Below are 15,614 nucleotides of genomic sequence, written 5' to 3' on the forward strand. Positions count from 1 at the left end.
GATCTTTATAGCTTCGGGACCGTGCTTTTCTTCTCTTCTCGCTCTCATTTGCGTAAGTTAGCCACATATATGCTAGTGCTTGCCGCAGCTCCACCTCACTACCTTTTCCTACCCATAAGCTTAAATAGTCTTGATCGCGAGGGTGTGAGATTGCTGAGTCCCCGTGAATCACAATTACTTCCAAAACCAGATGCAGGTGTCGATGATGCCATTCCAGGGGATGCGACCGAACTCAAGTGGGAGTTCGACGAGGATTCAGGACGTTACTATGTTTCCTTTCCAGACGATTAGTAGTGGAGCCCAGTTGGGGCCATTGGGGATCTTATGCATTTTGGGTTGTCTTTATTTTGGTTCCGCAGTCGGACCTTGATTGTATTCTGGATGATGTAATCCTATATTTATGTATTGTGTGAAGTGGCGATTCTAAGCCAACTCTTTATCTCTTTCTTATTCAGTACATGGGATGTGTAAAGATTACCCCTCTTGCGACATGCCTACAATGCGGTTATGCCTCTAAGTCGTGCTCCGACACGTGGGAGATATAGCCACATCGTGGGTGTTACAATGGTCATCTTGCCTGAGATCCCGCAAGGAAGAAGAACGAGTCCATGAAGAAGACAAACGGACGTAGTCGAACGAATCCTCACAAACGCAACGTTAACGGAACCAACCCAAAGAAGCAACACCGGAAAGAAGCAAACAACATAGTAAACAACCATCACATAAACATGGCATGATGCATAACCAATTATGATGCATGTCTGGTTTAAGGAAGCATGGCATGGCAAAGTGCAGCAACAACACTACAAGTTAAGTGGAGCTCAATATGCAATGAGTTGCATATTGATGGAACACCACATTCAAGTTATTTAGTTCGATCTCCTTTATGTACCCAACAATATTAAATGTTGATTAACAAGACAAGGGGTGAAGCACAACAAAACTACCTATCTAGGCAAGTTTAAATGAGGCCGGAAACAACGAACAACAATTCCGGTAAATCCCCATATGCATATTTTAGGTTTGGTACTGATCTGCCGTAAACCAAATTTTAGAGTTGTTAAAGATGCAAAGTAAGTACACCATGTTAAACTAGGCATTTTTCTACCCCATTTACATAAAAAGTCTATTTAAATCCGAGCTATGGTCAATTAGTTATGAATTAAATCATTTTAGCATGTTATCTAAGAAAATTAAAGCAAACATCATTTTAAACATGTCAAACATGATTGAAAGTTGGATATTATTAAACTAGACAAAATTCGAAGGAACTTTCATATATAAAGTTTTTACATGTGATGCATAGTTTGTGAGATATTAAATGTATGAACATGAGGGTCTTTTCTGTAAAATTGACATATCTGGATAAATAGGAAAAAAACCTAAAGAACTGAAAAAAATGTAATGGGCCGAATCCGTCTGGCCCAATAGAGAGGAGGGCTGGATGTGGTGCTCACATTGGGCCTTGGGCCGGATGGTGGAGGAGGGAGGCTGGCAGGGTGCTGGGCCTTGGCTGGACGGGGGCCGCGGTCAACGCCTAGAGATGGACTGGGGATCTCCCGAACAAAATGGAGAGCGGCGGTAGCACGAACAAGGCAGGACAATGACGGGGTTTTGGCGCGACTCCGGCGAGGTCCAAGGCGCGGGACGGCTGGAGATGAGGTCTGGGGCGGATGGAGGAAGCGGATCCGGGCGGCGGCTCGCCGGATCCATTGCGGGGACGGCCAGGACAAGCGCCAGCGACGACGAGGACTCCTGCGGTGACATCGTCAAGCTCCTGGAGACAAAAAGGGAGCAGGGAGCTCGTGAGGCCAGGGAAGAAGAGGGGAAACGAGGCAAAGCAACGATCCCGACGGTGACCTGATGATGTACTCCGGCGAGAAGGTGCGGAGAGGCGCGGAGGCGAGGTCGGGGCTCTCAGGCGACGGGGCTAGAGCAAGGAGACAAGACGGCGAGCGTGGGCGGCGCTCGGGCCCCGGATGGGCACGGGCGGGCCCCGCACGGGCCAGAGCGGGCCGCGGTGGATGAGGGCGCTGGAGGGGCGATGTGGCCTCATCTGGTTGGCCACGGGCGGTGCGGGGTGGCCGTGCAGCCAATGGCTACGCGCCAAGTGGCAGGGACAAGGTGGCCGACGGCGGATCTGAGGGGAAGGTCGGAGGAGGTTGGTGGCTAGTGGTTGGGGCAGCGCGGAAAACGGTGGAGGCTAGGGTTTTGACAGAAATGGAAGGGGAGGTCGTCCATTTATAGGCAGGGGCTAGGGGAGGGGGTTTAGGAGGGTTTTAGTCCGTTTTCGGACCGTTCGATCGCCATCTGGCAGTCCAAAACGGAGAGGGGTAGCAAAGGTGGGCTAGTGGGTTGTGTAGAGGGCCATGGACTTAGAGGAGAGAAGAGAAGTGCAGCCCGGCAAGGTTTTCGGAGACCGAAAATGCCCGACGAAAAGACCGGCTATATTGCCGCTATAGTTATCCGTTGGGGCATCAAACGAACTCCGAATGCGATGTAACTTGGTAGACGACCTATTGACAACATAACAACACCACATGCCAACTTTGAACCCATTCCCAAAACATTTTCCAGCCACTTATAAAATAATATTTTGGACGTGCCGCGGGCGCGTGCAAGTGTGTCTGGGTTCAGAACGTGCAACGGAAAGAACGGCGAGACCCGGACGGATGCAAGTTTCGAAAACATGCAGATGCAATGCGGATGATGAGATGGCAAGATGCAACACGGAAGCAAATGACATGGCAAATACAGCGAATAACTAGAAGACACCTAGCGCAACGGCTCGGGGCGTCACAACACTCCACCACTACAAGAGGATCTCGTCCCGAGATCTAGGATGGCATCGGGGGAAACGGAAGAGGAAGGGGAAAAGGTAAAACTAAGTTGCTTCTTTGACAAACGAGTGAAACCACGGAACCTTGAGAGGTTGAACAAATTGAAAGACAGAATAGGACAAAGATGAACAAAGTTGAAAACCTCTGTTAGAAAAGAGGAACAAGGAACATTACTAGAACCTTGTAGGTTGGAAGGCATAAGAAAATGGTGGAATGGACAAGAAGTACATGCAATCACTCCGGTTGAAATGAGATTTTCCGGGAACAATAAAGAACAATTACGACAACACTCCGGTTAAAAACAAGATAGAGAAGGAATAAGAATGATGTAATTTGGAGAGCACTCCGACTGCAAATGGAAGGAATTAACAAGAACTTGACAAGATGAGAGGATACTTGATCAAATCAACAACAGGCTGCCTCCGGAACTATTGAAAGAATGGCACAAGGGGTAAGAAAGATTTCAGACAGCACTCCGGTTGAGAAAGGAGGTAAAACTTGATAAGATGAGAGAACTCCGGTTGAATGGATAAGCAAAGGAAAGAACATGATCTTCACAATACGAGATGATGAGTGAAGAGAGCATCATCACAATGCCTCTGGATGAAATGAAAGAATGCAATGAAAAGAACAAAGAAGAAAACAACATGTTCTACCTCAAATGAATTTGAGAGAGCATCCTTAAAAAGAAGGATTGAACGGAGTTGTTGGGAAGTCAACAACGAAAAGAACGGGCTTGTTGAGGGCTTATGGAAAACATCTCAAGAATTTGAGGTGAAAACCTGCCACAAACGAAAACAATTACTTGCTTGAGAGCGACGGAGAGATGAAAACATCTTTCATCCCGAGAATAGGAGGAAACTTGGATTATTGATAAGCACCCCAATAGCAACATTCCTTAGGGAAGGTTTTAGGTGAAATATAACCCAAAATAACTCCAATGAAGAGATTGATGGATTTAAGATACCTCATTCTTGACAACATGTGAATCATGAAACATGAACTCCAATTATGAAGAATGACATAGCACCACCTCAAATGATACGGTAGAAAGAATTGCACTTCGGAATGCAAGATGAAGAAGGCTTGAACTCCTCAAACAAAACATGTGTTGGGCACCATGTTTATTTTAGAGTATATCTTGGCAGATCTTAGCTCCGAGAGAAATCTTGAAGAACAATTGAAGAATGAAAAGTATCCTTGCAAACCATCATGTTGAGCCTTCGTGAAGAACTTCGGTAATAAAAGAATGATCAAAAGGAAGTATGAAAATAATAAGATTTGAAGTCTTGCAATGATTGGATGGAGCTTTGCGATGAGATAAAGTGGAAACTTGGAACTCCGGAAGAAAAGATAAAGCATCTCGAACCAAGAATGTGATAAGACGAACAACTCCGAAAAAAAGAAATTAGATCACTTGGACGGAACAATAATAAGAATTATGTTATGTGTATCCTTCACCAATTAAATTGATGACGAGCAAACAGATTTGGCATACTACTTATTCTCATTGAGAATGATTAAGAAGGATATAGCGCAATCTTGAGAAAAGACTTCAACGATCCACCGGTAAGATTGGAAAGAATGAATGAATTGATATGATAACGAATGAAGAGAACTCTTGAACGAACCACCGTAAGAATTGAAAATGAAAGTAGCAAAAGAAAAATTCACCGGGAAGAATTGGAAAACGAAAGATGATACTTGAGAGAATTTAGATACATGAGAACGAAGAGATCACAAGCTGATAAGAGAATACTTGAATGATGCACCGGTATGATTTGGAGAACGAGAGCTAAAAGCTGGAATGAATAATCCGAAATGATGGCCTTCGGAGAATCAAACTGAAAAGACTCCTAAATTGCTTCGGATGGGTGAAAAGAATTCTCAAAATCGAAAATAAATATGAGAGGATGGCATCAAGCTAGAATCATGAATCTTGAAGAGAATGGAGAAAGATTTAAGAGAAACTCTTCCTCGATCTTCAAATGTTGAGAAAGACGATGAGAAACACCACCTTGAGTTGTTGAGACACTCCGGAATAATGACGAATATAAAGGTTGAATCAACAATGAAAAGAATTTGAAAGATCTTGGAGAAAGACATTTGACTGATGATAAAACATTCTTACATCAAACTTTGAAATGAATTTGAGAATAACTTCGCAAAAATTAGAAGAGTCAGGTAAGATCCTGGGAAAAGACCTGTGGGTTAGGGCCTACTCAAAAGAAATACCATTGAACGATTACTTGAAAAAGAGATTGCAGTGGTTGAATAAAATGGCTTGAATGAGATAACAACCTTGAAATAGGTTGAACGGATCTTGGATGAAAAGACGAATCTCCTGAGATATCTTCAGCACTCCGGACAAATGAATAGCTTGAGGTGAATAATTAATTGGTGCACCGGAATGAGAAAGCATTTGAAACAAGGAAACAAATGTGATCAACACCGAAATCTTGAATTGAACCCACCAGAGGAGAAAAGAGAACGAAGAATGATAAATTTGAAGCTCCGTTAGCATCTTCCAGAGAATCACCGGATAAAACATTGATGGAAAAAGAATGGAGAGACTTTACATCAATAAGATGGATACTTGATTAAGAAATCTGAGTCCTCGGAGAAAAAGGGTGGGAGGGCGGGAAAACAAAGGCAATTTGGAACAGATAAAACAAACAACATTGAGAAGACTTGAGTTGATCTTGCGGATGTTGAAAAAGATCGGATCCACTTGAAGAGAGACACACCGGTTCAGAAGAAATTGAGATGGCAAACTCGAAGATCAAGAAGGATTTGTATCCACATAGGAATATGAGAACACCGCTTAGGAAAGGTATGGAATCAATATTTGACATTGAAGTAACTCGAATACCACAATTCAAAACAAAACAAAGGATTGGCTTGCAGAATAAGCCGGAAACAAACATATGATAGACACCATGTCGTATCATGTGTCTGTTGGAAGGATATCCTACGATATACTTGAATTCCCACTTATAAACTCCCAAAACTTTGTGGTTATGCAATCATGTGTTGGGGATACAAGGAAAGCGTAATATCTCACCCAAAACTAGCAAATCCTATATCTAGATGTATCCATCCTTCAACACATAACCAAGAAACATCCAGAAATCATTTACCTCAACCTTCGAAAAGCATCCGTTATAGGAGTTATGGCAATACTCCCGAACTCCCGCCCCAGTACTGGGTGGCGTCGAGGTTATCTCACCAACAACTGCATAAAAGGGATTTTCGATGTTGGCGAACTCAGGTATTCCAGAACTGCAACGATAAAATTGTGACGACAACACCTCGGAGCTCAACTCCCCGGGACACTGCCACAACCCCTAAATGTGAGGAGGCACCAAGAACAATGTTCTCGTCACAAAACCATCGGAACGATTCCAAGATACCCGCGTGATCCTAATTTTTTTCGTGAAATTTGAGAAGAGAAGCATCAAAACTCTACATTAGGAGGCCTCACCAGAGCGACAAAGGGACTGAGGAGTAAAAACAATCCTACTCTCCGATATATATATAATCCTAAGACTCAAAACATTTTGTTCTAGACTCAACAACATCAGCGATTCGATCAAGCAGGGGACTCCTAAGTCAGGGAAGGTTCTGATTACCAAGTTATAACACCCACGATGCGGCTATATCTCCCACGTGTCAGAGCACGACTTAGAGGCATAACCGCATAGTAGGCATGTCGCAAGAGGGGTAATCTTTATACATCCCATGTACTGAATAAGAAGGGAAAAGAGTTGGCTTACAATCGCCACTTCACCCAATACATAAATATAGCATTACATCATCCAGAATACAATCAAGGTGTGACTATGGAACCAAAATAAAGAAAGACCACCCCTATTGCTAGGTCCCCGATCGCCCATACTGGGCTCCACTACTGATCGAAAGGAAACGAAACAACCCAACGAACACGATCTTCATCGAGCTCCCACTTGAGCTCAGCTGCGTCATCTGCACTGGTATCAACAGCACCTGCAGCTGGTTTTGGAAGTAATCTGTCAGTCACGGGGACTCAACAATCTCTCACCCTCGCGATCAAGACTATTTAAGCTTAATGGGTAGGAAAAGGTAGTGAGGTGAAACTGCAGCAAGCACTAGCATATATGGTGGCTAACTTACGCAAATGAGAGCGAGAGAGAGGCAAAGCACGGTCGATAAGCTATCATGATCAAGAAGTGATCCTAAAACTACTTACGTTCAAGCATAACATGAGACCGTGTTCTCTTCCTGGACTCCGCCGAAAAGAGACCATCATGGCTACACACACGGTTGATTCATTTTAATTAAGTTAAGTGTCAAGTTCTGTACAACTGGATATTAACAAATTCCCATCTTCCCATAACCGCGGGCACGGCTTTCGAAAGTTCAAAACCCTGCAAGGGTGTCCCAACTTAGCCCATCACATGCTCTCACGGTCAACGAAGGATATTCCTTCTCCCAGGAAGACCCGATCAGACTTGGAATCCCGGTTACAAGACATTTCGGCAATTGTAAAACAAGACCAGCAAGACTGCCCAATGCGCCGACATCCTGATAGGAGCTGCAAATATCTCGTTCTCAGGGCAACACCGGATGAGACATCCTACGAGTAAAACCAAACCTCAAGTTTCCCCAAGGTGGCCCCATAGTCTACTCGGTTCGGAGCAACACTTAGACAAGCACTGGCCCGGGGGGGCTTAAAATGAAGATGACCCTCGGGAGAGCGACTTCCAAGGGAAAAGTAGGTGGTGGTGAGGCAAATGGTAAAGCCAAGGTTGGGCCTTGCTGGAGGAGTTTTATTCAAAGCGAACTGTCAAGGGGTCCCCATAACACCCAACCGCGTAAGGGACGCAAAATCAAGGAACATAACACCGGTATGACGGAAACTAGGGCGGCAAGAGTGGAACAAAACACCAGGCATAAGGCCGAGCCATCCACCCTTTACCAAGTACATAGATGCGTTAATTAAAATAAGAGATAGTGTGATATCCCAACATAACCATGTTCCAAACATGGAACAAACTTCAGCTTCACCTGCAACTAGCAAAGCTATAAGAGGGGATGAGCAAAGCGGTAACATAGCCAAACAACGGTTTGCTAGGAAAGGAGGGTGAGAGGCTTGGCATGACAATATGGGAGGCATGATATAGCAAGTGGTAGGTATCGCGGCATAGCAAAAGAGCGAGCAACTAGAAAGCAAAGATAGAAGTGATTTCGAGGGTATGGTCATCTTGCCTGAGATCCCGCAAGGAAGAAGAACGAGTCCATGAAGAAGACAAATGGACGTAGTCGAACGAATCCTCACAAACACGACTTTAACGGAACCAACCCGAAGAAGCAGCACCGGAAAGAAGCAAACAACATAGTAAACAACCATCACATAAACATGGCATGATGCACAACCAAGTATGATGCATGTCCGGTTTAATGAAGCATGTCATGGCAAAGTGCACCAACAACACTACAAGTTAAGTGGAGCTCAATATGCAATGAGTTGCATATTGTCGGAACACCACATTCAAGTTATTTAGTTTGATCTCGTTTATGTACCCAACAATATTAAATGTTGATTAACAAGACAAGGGGTGAAGCACAACAAAACTACCTATCTAGGAAAGTTTAAATGAGGCCGGAAACAACGGACAACAATTCTGGTAAATCCCCGTATGCATATTTTAGGTTTGCTACTGATCTGCCCTAAACCAAATTTTAGAGTTGTTAAACATGCAAAGTAAGTACACCATGTTAAACTAGGCACTTTTCTACCCCATTTACATAAAAAGTTTATTTAAATCCGAGCTATAGTTAATTAGTTATGAATTAAATCATTTTAGCATGTTATTTAAGCAAATTAAATCAAACATCATTTTATACATGTTAAACATGATTGAAAGTTGGATATTATTAAACTAGACAAAATTATAAGCAACTTTCATATATAAAGTTTTTACATGTGATGCATAGTTTGTGAGATATTAAATGTATGAACATGAGGGTCTTTTCTGTAAAACTGACATCTCTGGATAAATAGGAAAAAACCTCCAGAACTGAAAAAAACATAATGGGCCGAATCCGTCTGGCCCAACAGGGAGGAGGGCTGGATTTGGTGCTCACATTGGGCCTTGGGCCGGACGGTGGAGGAGGGAGGCAGGCAGGGCGCTGGGCCTTGGCTGGGCCGCGGGGAAGGCGTGGCGCACGCGGGCAGGGGCCGCGGTCAACGCCTGGAGACGGATTGGGGATCTCCTGAACGAAATGGAGAGTGGCGGCGGCACGAACGAGGCAGGACGACAGCGGGGTTTTGGCGCGACTCCAGCAAGGTCCAAGGCGCGGGACGACCGGAGATGAGCTGAGTGGCGGATGGAGCAAGCGGATCCGGGCGGCGGCTCGCCGCATCCGTTGCGGGGACGGCCGGGACGAGCGCCAGCGATGACGAAGACTCCTGCGGCGACGGCGACGAGCTCCTTGAGACAAAAAGGGAGCAGGGAGCTCGTGAATCCAGGGAAGAAGAGGAGAAACGAGGCAAAGCAACGACACCGACAGTGACCTGGCGATGTACTCCAGCGAGAAGGTGCGGAGAGGCGCGGAGGCGAGGTCGGGGCTCTCAGGCGACGGGGCTGGAGCAAGGAGACGGGACGGCGAGCGTGGGTGGCGCTCGGGCCTCGGATGGGCTCGGGGGGCCCCGCATATGCAAGAGCGGGCCGGGGTGGATGAGGGCGCTAGAGGGGCGACGTGGCCTCATCTGGTTGGCCACAGGCGGTACGGGGTGGCCGCGCAGCCAATGGCTACGCGCCAAGTGGCAGGGACGAGGTGGCCGGTGGTGGATCCGAGGGGAAGGTCGGAGGAGGCTGGCGGCTGGTGGTTGGGGCGGCGCGGAAAACGATGGAGGCTAAGGTTTTGACAGAAATGGAAGGGGAGGTCGTCCATTTATAGGCAGGGGCTAGGAGAGGGGATTAGGGGGGTTTTAGTCCGTTTTCGGACCGTTCGATCGCCATCTGGCGGTCCAAAACGGTGAGGGGTAGCAGAGGTGGGCTAGTGGGTTATGTAGAGGGCCATGGACTTAGAGGAGAGAAGAGAAGTGCAGCCCGGCAAAGATTTCGGAGACCGAAAATGTCCGACGAAAAGACCGGCTATATTGCCGCTATAGTTATCCGTTGGGGCATCAAACGAACTCCGAATGCGATGAAACTTGGCAGGCGGCCTACTGACAACATAACAACACCGCATGCCAACTTTCAACCCATTCTGAGAACATTTTCCGGCCACTTATAAAATAATATTTCGGACGTGCCGCGGGCGCGTGAAAGTGTGTCTGGGCTCAGGACGTGCAACGGAAAGAACGATGAGACCCGGACAGATGCAAGTTTCGAAAACATGCAGATGCAATGCGGATGATGACATGGCAAGATGCAACACGCAAGCAAATGACATGGCAAAGACAGCGAATAACTGGAAGACACCTGGCGCAACGGTCTTGGGGCGTCACATACCCGGCTCTCCCCGGCTGACTCTTGAGAAGACATCTTGATCTAATCTGCGGCAGAAACAACTCAAAACAAAAATAGAGGATTTTGTTGTGGTACGGTGGTCAAAACCTTCGGGAGATTATATAATAAATTTTTACCAACCAAAAGAAATATTGTGCAAGAAAACAGAGTTCGGAGGGCACACGATGTGGCCACAAGGCAGGGGGCGCGCCCTCCACCCTCGTGGATGCCTCGTGTCCTTTTCGGACTACTTATTATTTTCCTATTTTCTTAAGTATTCCAAAACGGAGAAAAATTGCTGTTAGAACTGTTTTGGAGTCGGTTTACTTGCCGTACCTCATACTTATTCCTTTTCGGAGTCTGAAATGTTTTGGAAAGTGTCCCTTACGTACTCCTCTGGGGTTATAGTGTCAATAACATTGTTGATTTTTATGGCACCGAAACGATAGACCTCCTCGATAACGTAAGGGCCTTCCCATTTAGAGAGGAGTTTTCCTGCAAAAAATCTTAAATGAGAGTTGTATAACAAAACATAATCACCTACATTAAACTTACGCTTTTGTATCCTTTTGTCATGCCATCTTTTAACTTTTTCTTTAAACAGTTTGGCATTTTCATAGGCCTGGGTTCTCCACTCATCAAGTGAGCTAATGTCAAATAGGCTCTTCTCATTGGCAAGTTTGAAATCATAATTGATCTCTTTAATGGCCCAATATGCCTTATGTTCTAGTTCCAGAGGTAATTAAGTAACATGCTTTTCCATAAACCATTTTATATGGAGACATACCCATAGGATTTCTATATGCAGTTCTATAGGCCCATAATGCATCATTAAGTTTCTTGGACCAATTCTTTCTAGATCTATTAACAGTCTTTTGCAAAATTAATTTAATCTCTCTATTACTCAGTTCTACTTGACCACTAGACCATGGGTGGTATGGAGATGCAATTCTATGATTAACATCATACTTTGCAAGCATTTTATGAAAAGTACCATGAATAAAATGAACCACCATCGGTCATTAAGTATCTAGGGACTCCAAACCTCGGAAAAATAACTTCTTTAAGCATCTTAATAGAGGTGTTATGATCAACACTACTAGTTGGAATAGCTTCTACCCACTTAGTAACGTAATCAACAGCAACTAAAATATGTGTATACCCATTAGAGGAAGGAAACGGTCCCATATGATGAAAGCCCCAAACATCAAATGGTTCAATAACAAGTGAATAGTTCATAGGCATTTCTTCACGTCTACTAATATTACCAATTCTTTGACATTCATCACAAGACAAGACAAACTTACGGGCATCTTTGAAAAGAGTAGGCCAATAAAAACCGGATTGCAATACCTTATGTGGAGTTCTATCTCCACCATGGTGTCCTCCATAAGCCTCAGAGTGACACTTGCATAGGATATGTTCCTATTCATGCTCAGGTACACAATGTATAATAACACCATCTACTCCTTCTTTATAAAGGTGTGGGTCATCCCAGAAGTAATGTCTCAAATCATACCTCCCTCCAGAAGTAATCCCACTGTACACAATGGACATGACTTACCCACTTACTATCAGCAATAGGATAAATTATACCTCCCTCCAGAAGCTTTAGTATTTCATTTCTTACCACTTCTTTCATCTTAGGATTTAACCACCGTTGGTGATCAACAACCGGTTTAGCGTCTTTATCCAATTTTATTTTGTGCTGGCATAGAGTGGGAGTAATGCCCTTAAGATCATCAAGAGTATATCCAATTGCAACATGATGCTTCTTCTGAGTATTCAATAATTTCTCTTCTTCCTGCTCTCAAGGTTAGCACTAATAACAACAGGATATATCTTATTTTCATCAAGATAAGCATATTTAAGAGTATCAGGTAATGGTTTAAGCTCAAACACGGGATCACCCTTGGGTGGAGGAGGATCCCCTAGGATTTCAACATGTAAATTGTTTTTCGGAATAGGGTCCTGTTTAAAGAATACTTCATCTATTTCCCTTCTTTCATTCATAAACACATCATTTTCATGGTCTAGCAAATATTGTTCTAAAGGATCATTAGGAAGCACGGCAATAGAAACAAGACCAATAATTTCATCTTTACTAGGAAATTCTTTATCATGGGGTTGTCTATGAAATTTAGCAAAATTAAAATCATGAGACATATCCCCTAAAGCAATAGTAACAATATCCTTTTCACAGTCTATCTTAGCATTAACAGTATTCGAGAAGGGTCTACCAAATATAACGGGACAAAATTCATCTTGTGGGGAAGAAAGAACAAGAAAATCAGTAGGATATTTAATTTTCCCACACAAGACTTCAACATCTCTAACAATCCCAACTAGTGAAATAGTATCTCTATTGGCAAGCTTAATAGTAACATCAATATCTTCTATCTCAGTAGGTGCAATATTATGCATATTTCTTTATATAAAGTATAAGGTATTGCACTGACACTAGCACCCATATCACATAAGCCATGATAACAGTGATATCCTATTTTAACAGAAAAAACATGCATGCCAACAACAGGTCTATGTTTATTTTTAGTATCGGGTCTAGCAATTTTAGCAGCTTCATCACAGAAGTAAATAACATGCCCATCAATATTATCGACCAAGAGATCCTTAACCATAGAAATACTAGGTTCAACTTTAATTTGCTCAGAGAGTGTAGGTGTTCTAGCATTACTCTTACGAACTACAGTTGAAGCTTTAGCATGATCCTTTATTCTAACAGGGAAAGGTGGTTTCTCAATATAAGCGGTAGGAACAATAGGATCAACATTATAAGTGAGTCTTTTCTTCAACTTTAATAGGTTCGACTACTTTTACTTCAATGGGAGGATGATATTTAAACCACTTATCCTTAGGGAGACCAACATGAGTAGAAAATGATTCACAGAAAGAAGCTACTATCTCATAGTCAAGTCCATATTTAGTGCTAAATTAACGAAAAGCATCGGTATCCATAAAAGATTTAACACAATCAAACTTAGGTGTTATACCTGACTCCTTACCTTCGTCGAGTTCCCAATATTTAGAGTTGCATTTAATTCTTTGCAATAAATCACATCTGAATTCAATATTCTTCATCATGAAAGAACCAGTACAAGAAGTATCGAGCATGGAGCGATTATTGAGAGAAAGCCAAGCATAAAATTTTGAATAATAATTTCTCTTGAGAGCTCATGATTGGGGCATGAATATAACATTGACTTAAGACTCCCCCAAGCTTGAGCGATACTTTATCCTTCGCGAGGACAAAAATTATATATGTAATTATGATCACAATAAACTAGATGCATAGGATAAAACTTCTGATGAAATTCCAATTTCAGTCGGTTGTAGTTCCACTATCCAATATCATCACATAGCCTAAACCATGTCAATGCCTTTCCCTTCAAAGATAAAGGGAAGACCTTCTTCTTGATAACATCCTCGGGCATACCTGCAAGCTTAAATAATCCACAAACTTCATCCACATAGATTAGGTGCATATCGGGATGTAATGTTCCATCTCTTGTAAAAGGATTAGCAAGCAGTTTGTCTATCATACCTAAAGGAATTTCAAAGTAAACATTTTCAGTAGGTTCAGTAGGTTGAGGACCAACACTTTGCTCTACTGGTCGGGGTGAAGATACCCCGAACAAGCCCCTCAAAGGATTATTTTCCATAGTAACAAGTGACAGTAAATTTCAGCACACTATATAAATTTTTCCTTGCCAAATTCCACCTACCAAAGGCGCTTCACTCCCTGGCAACGGCTCCAGAAAAGAGTCTTGATGACCCACAAGTATAGAGGGTCTATAGTAGTCCTTTCAATAAGTAAGAGTGTCGAACCCAACGAGGAGCAGAGGGAAATGGCAAGCTGTTTTCAGTAAGGTATTCTCTACAAGCACTAAAATTATTGGCAACAGATAGTTTTGTGATATGGTAATTTGTAATGGGTAACAAGTAACAAAAGTAAACAAGGTGCAGCAAGGTGGACCAATACTTTTTTTAGCAAAGGACAAGCCTGGACAAACTCTTATATAAAGGAAAGCGCTCCCGAGGACACATGGGAATTATAGTCAAGCTAGTTTTCATCATGCTCATATAATTCGCGCTCGTTACTTTGATAATTTGTTATGTAGGTGAACCAGTGCTTGGGTACTGCCCTTCCTTGGACAAGCATTCCACTTATAATTAACCCCACACGCAAGCATCCGCAACTACGAAAGAAGAATTAAGGTAAACCTAACCATAGCAAGAAACATATGGATCCAAATCAGCCCCTTATGAAGCAATGCATAAACTAGGGTTTAAGCTTTTATCACTCTAGCAACCCATCATCTATTTATTACTTCCCAATGATTTCCCCTAGGCCCAAACAATGGTGAAGTGTCATGTAGTCGACGTTCACAGAACACCACTAGAGGAAAGACAACATACATCTCATCAAAATATCGAACGAATACCAAATTCACATGACTACTTATAACTAGACTTCTCCCATGTCCTCAGGAACAAACGTAACTACTCACAAATCATATTCATGTTCATAATCAGAGGGGTATTAATGTGCATAAAGGATCTGAACATATAATCTTCCACCGAGTAAACTAACTAGCATCAACTACAAGGAGTAATCAACACTACTAGCAACCCACAGGTACCAATCTGAGGTTTTGAGATAGAGATCGGATACAAGAGATGAACTAGGGTTTGAGAGGAGATGGTGCTAGTGAAGATGTTGATGGATATTGAACCCCTCCCGATGAGTGGATCAATGGTGATGATGATGGTGACGATTCCCCCTCTCGGAGGGATGTTTCCCCGACAGAACAACTCCGCCGGAGCCCTAGATTGGTTCCGCCAAGGTCCCGCCTCGAGACGGTGGCGCTTCATCCCGAAAGCTTCCCTTTGATTTTTTCCAGGGTAAAAGCCACCTTATACCAGAAGATGGGCATCAGGGGGCTTCCAGGTGACCCACGAGGCAGGGGGCGTGCCCAAGGGGTAGGGCGCGCCCTCCATCCTCGTGGATAGTGGGTGGCCCCCTCTGGTGCTTTCTTTGCCCAATATTTTTAATATATTCCAAAACTGACTTTCGTGGAGTGTCACGACTTTTGGAGTTGTGCAGAATAGGTCTCTAATATTTGCTCCTTTTCCAGCCCAGAATTCCAGCTGCCGGCATTCTCCCTCTTCATGTAAACCTTGTAAAATAAGAGAGAAAAGGCATAAGTATTGTGACATAATGTGTAATAACATCCCATAATGCAATAAATATCGATAT

Source organism: Triticum dicoccoides, chromosome 6A (assembly GCF_002162155.2).
Source record: "Triticum dicoccoides isolate Atlit2015 ecotype Zavitan chromosome 6A, WEW_v2.0, whole genome shotgun sequence".
In the NCBI taxonomy this organism is placed as follows: Eukaryota; Viridiplantae; Streptophyta; class Magnoliopsida; order Poales; family Poaceae; genus Triticum; species Triticum dicoccoides.